At 34.4% G+C, this 5,124-nt stretch overlaps 1 non-coding gene across 1 annotated transcript; it reads right to left on the reverse strand.

The window, feature by feature from the left end:
- Window positions 1–286: 286 nt before the first annotated feature.
- Window positions 287–451, reverse strand: LOC142437954 (U1 spliceosomal RNA). Its single transcript, XR_012782451.1, has one exon. It is a non-coding gene; the product is annotated as a U1 spliceosomal RNA (small nuclear RNA).
- Window positions 452–5,124: the final 4,673 nt, after the last annotated feature.

The following is a 5,124-nucleotide window of genomic DNA, read 5'->3' on the forward strand; positions in this document are numbered from 1 at the left end:
GGCAGGTCCAGTTGGTCTTGACAATCATTTTACTTAATCATTCGAGCTTTTGCTCAGGCCACTCCGGAAGTAGCTTTTCTCCTCAACACTGCAGCATATAATTTCTTATGTCATTTAGCCATTATAGGTAATGGTCAAAATAAGCATCTAAAATTTAAGGTTTATTTCCCATTTTCCTTTCTCTTCCTGACATCTTCTTCTTCATGAGTTTGCATCAATTTTAAAGAATCCCGTATGCCTGGCGCCATCTGTTCTTGATTATGTGCTATCTCCTGAAATGGTTGAATATAGATAAAATTTATTTATTTTTCCCCACTACCACAAATTATGCAGTCGAGTTTCCCACATTTGGAGAAATCGCAAGGGTCAGCACATCCGGAGTGCAATGGATAAGCCTCACCCTGGGAAAACCACCTTCGTGATCATGGTCTCTCCCCTGCCAGGTAAGTATAGAGAAATTATTTTTTACAGCAATATTTTGTATCCCTTCTAGTTTCTTTTGATTCATTAATATTTTGCTCGTGGATCTTATCAATATTTCAGCTCAAGATTTAACATTTTTTCAGTTCTTTCATTTGATAGTCGGTGAACACATTCTTCCCATTTGGTTTTTGAAGTGCATATCTTGGATATTTTATGTTTCACTCCTTTGCTTTGTCTTTGCAAACTGCCTTTGGAAGGTTTCCGTTCAGCTCACTTCATTGTTTCCCACTCAGTTTAGCTAGTCTTTGTTCAAGGAAATGTTTCAGAGCATCTTCTGATATTCATTTGGGCCTTCTATTCCTTTCTTGTCTTTTAAATCATGTTTTGCTTTCCACTTACGTGACGTGCTTAACGTCACCTCACAACTGGTCAGGTAATTCATATTCAGTATTTACTAGTGCTAAACGTACCAGCTCTGTTCATGAGATGATCTCCAAATTCAGATATTACATCTTGACTTTTGTCAATTTGTTTCAATTTTCTTGAGTCACAACTTGATCTTGCATGTGAGCGATTCTAGTCTGTTTCACAGCCAGCCCCTGGCCTTATTTTGTCTGTTGATATTGAGGCTTTGACTTCGCTCTTGTCTCTTCCCACCATTGTTATCATTCCCACCTCCCCTCCCCTCCCCGCTGGACATTTCATCTAGTGAGATTTGCATGTACAGTCACTGGAATATTATTGGGGAGAAAAAGAGAACCTTGCAACATTCTGCCATGTGATCTCCAACTTTGTTTCTATCATGTTTTCCAACCACTTGTCCTTTGTTTGCACTGTGCACAGTTTAGTCACCGATAATTATCAATGCCTCTTGATTGCATGTTTGATCAGTTTCAGGCTGAAGAAACTGGTAAATGTCTTCAACTGTTTTCATCACTGGCTGTAATGATTAGTGCATAAATCATAAATAAGAGTAATAATTGTAGTTAATGACACTCCTACTAGGCATATAATTTTCTTCCTAACACAAATTGCATTATGCTTCTAGATAGATATTGAATTTCTTAATTATTACATTATTCTTCTACTTAAACTTGTCAGTCCCTGAATCTTACACTATATGATTGTCAAAATCAAAATGGCCATTTAATACTAATTTATTTCTGCTCAAAAATACTTTTGACATGGATTCATATGATCCCTTTAATTTACAATAGCTTCTAATATTCTTAGATTCATAATTAATGTATTCAGTGTTCTCATTATAAGATTTTTGCTGCTGTTTTTTTCACATTTTAAATTGTACTCCATCAGTAAAAGGCTTCAAAAGCTTTGTTCCATCCAAATTATTAAATTTGACTCTACTTTGAGGAGGAAGCTCTTACTCAATTTTGCTGTAAATGCCTTTCTATCTGAAAGGCTAGTTGTCTGGTACTCTATCAGACAATAATCCACTATTACTCATGGAAATTTTCTGTCATAATTTGTCAGAAGTGGACTACCTATTCCTTCTTCAAAGTTTGCTCTTCCTTTGGATTTCTGCTGACATCTGTTCTCCAAGGGTGACCCTGAGGGTATTTGATATATTGGTGGCTTAGCTTCTAACATCACAGCAAGTCTGATCCAACATGAATTTGACACATCTGTTCTTGCATGAATGATCCATGGTGCTGGGGTGATTTAATCATTGTGTGTGTTAAGGTGTGTGGGAGAAAGATGAGGTTGTCTGGTTTGTAAGTATTTACAGTGCTATAAACCCAAGGGAGCCATTCTACTCTATAATCTTCAGAACATCCTCTATGCTTGATTTTCTGTCCAGGCTATGGAGGATTTTTGTCATGTAATCTAAGCAGAGTGTCAATTAATTCTCCTGTCAAAATATATTGTTTTTATATGAGAGTAAAATTGTTCAGTCAAAAGCTGGAAGAGGAAAAATAAGGAAAGAAAACAAAAACACTTCAGAGGAATAAAGAGCCTGTATTACACTTAATGGAAGAATTGTTTTCATGTTTTAATGCCCTCACCCATAATCATCTGAAACAATAAAATTTACCAACATGACGTTGATATTCAGTGAGAAGCCACATTGGCTTTAGTCAGTGCCTTCAAACTACAGTTCTTATTGCTATAGATGCTCATTCAAAGGTTTAAATGGCACTTCTGCATTAATTATTAGTTCCTGTAATATTCAAGCCTCTCTCTTTTTGTCAATTTGTTAATTTTTGTTTTGTTTTGTTTCATTTACTCCTCTTACTCACTTTCAGAAAAATAAATCATTTAAATGTTCTATAGGTAAACCTTTAGAAAAAATTATTAATATACTTAAGACAAAAGTTTAAAGGCTTACTCAAATCCATGTCTAAAGGCTTACTGTAATCCACGAAGAAGAGTTAATATTTAGTTTCATTACTTTGAAGATATTTTCAGTCTTAATTTAGTAGAATACTTTGAAGAATTTCAATTTCTCTCATATATCTATCTCTTTAATTCTGACAAATGAAAAATAAATGTTGATGGATTTTGTGCTCTGTCACTATTGTTTGGAGTTATTTTCAACAGTCTATTTCCAGCATTTATTTTTTACTTTCTGTTTGGCTTTCTAAATTACATTCCTATTTTTCGTTAAAAAAATGAAATGTAATCATGATTTTATAGATCTACTTATTTTTCATAAAATATATTAAATAATTTTTTTGTCCTGTGAAATTTATTTGGCTCCTTTGTTCAATAAAAATGAAGCTGATCATTAAAAACATGGTGAACATTATGACATAATAATTATTAAATATTTCTAGTGAAATACAGCACTTACATTGGAAATATTAGTATATTATCTTCCAGTGTTTGATAGGGAAATCCTAGTTTATAGATAACATAAATCAAGCAAAATGGGCTTAACATACTTGCTAAACAGCCTACACAGTAGATATTTTATATCAGATTCCTTAATATTTTCAAATAAATCTTAAATATCCATGTTATAGACACTGGTTCATTGTTAGTAATTAAAAAAAATTATCTCTGAAATTTCTTCATACAGCTTGTCAACACCATTTCTGTTAAGTACATGTGACACTCCTTTGTATACTCATAATATTCTTAACTCTCTTGTTTTACTAGAAGTGATACTGTTTACTAATTTTTGGCATTCACATTCTTGTCATCATCATAAACTCCTATTCTCTTAGTGTGAGTGCATTAAATATGTTAAGTTCTCTTGGTCAGGTGCTATAAAATGTGTTCTTGAAAGCTTGTTAAACATTACAAATATCAGACCAAATCAAACTCTCTACAATCAAATGTGATTAATTTAATCATAAGGCTATTCAGAGATTCCTTGGCCGTGAATCTTTAAAGGCACACCTTTAGTCTCCTTTGGAACAGTTAATGCATTTGAGATGTGGACATTTCAATTAGTGAAAGCACACTGACCCGCAATAGTAACGGGGGTCCGTGAGAAATGAGCAAGAATGGGAAAATATGGGACAGGAATCCTCTTGCCTTAAAATAGATAATAATTTCAAGAGTCCATGGTAATATAGCATGATATATAATGGTATACATTTTATATAATGTATATATAATGTTTTATTATCATGAACTCCTTATATATATAAATCACCCATGGTGACAGAGTTGGTTATTCATCCTGCCTCAAATGTAATGTCAGCAGTTAGAATCCACCATCCTGAACTGACCAGCCTTTGAGTGGATGAGGGTTTCTGTTCCTGTATATAATTACAGCTTAAGTTCTAGTTCTACTTGAATTGTCTCCATGGCAATGAGTTTTCATTTCAACTCTGGTTGGTGTTTCGATAGTATAAGGTAAGTTCAAGAAAAGTTAAATACGAAGGTGTTGGGGGGAAAGATGAGACATGGTTTGCCTAGGCTTAGAGATGCCTTTCTGTAAGATATTGTGGCTAGCGACAGTGAATAAGCTTTGATTTACTGTGGAATTTTATATGGTGGCGTGTGTGTGCCACGATATTGAGCCATCTTTATTAATGTGGATACATGTGAATCCTTTATGTGACTCTTCTGCCAATCATGAGATGTTGTTTTTCATTGCCTTGAGTTAATCCCAACTCATAGTGTCTTGATAGAACAGAAAAATCACTGCCCAGTCCTATGTCCTCCTGTGTTGTAATGGTCAAGCCTATCGTTACAGCCACGGTGTCAATCCATCTTGTCAAGAGCGGTCCTCTTTTTCACTGCTCTGCCAAGCATGCTGTACTTATCCAGGGGCTTGTTGCTCTCTAAAACATGCCCACAGTACATGACATGAAGTGTCTTCATTCCTACTTCTAAGGTTAATTTTGGCTGTACTTCTTCCAACACAGATCCGTTTATTCTTTGGAAATCCATGGTACTTGCAATATTCATTGCCGGTGCCATAATTCAAATGCAGTGATGCTTCTTTAATATTCCGTATTCACTGTACAACACTCATATGCTACACTATACACACTTTGTTAATATATATTATAATAGATCTTATACTATATAAACAAAAACCTTATAGGCCAAAGCAGAACTACTTCTTAAGGAAAAGAAAATATTGAATTGCCATGGCTTGGGTCAGGCATACCTTAATTCGCAAAGTAAAATATTTGCTTTTCAAGACTTTAAGGAAGTCCTTGAATTACCCAATGTGATGCTTAATTTGATCTCTTGACCACTTCTTGTTGATCCAAGCAATGT

This window comes from Tenrec ecaudatus, chromosome 1 (assembly GCF_050624435.1).
Source record: "Tenrec ecaudatus isolate mTenEca1 chromosome 1, mTenEca1.hap1, whole genome shotgun sequence".
NCBI classification, from domain to species: domain Eukaryota; kingdom Metazoa; phylum Chordata; class Mammalia; order Afrosoricida; family Tenrecidae; genus Tenrec; species Tenrec ecaudatus.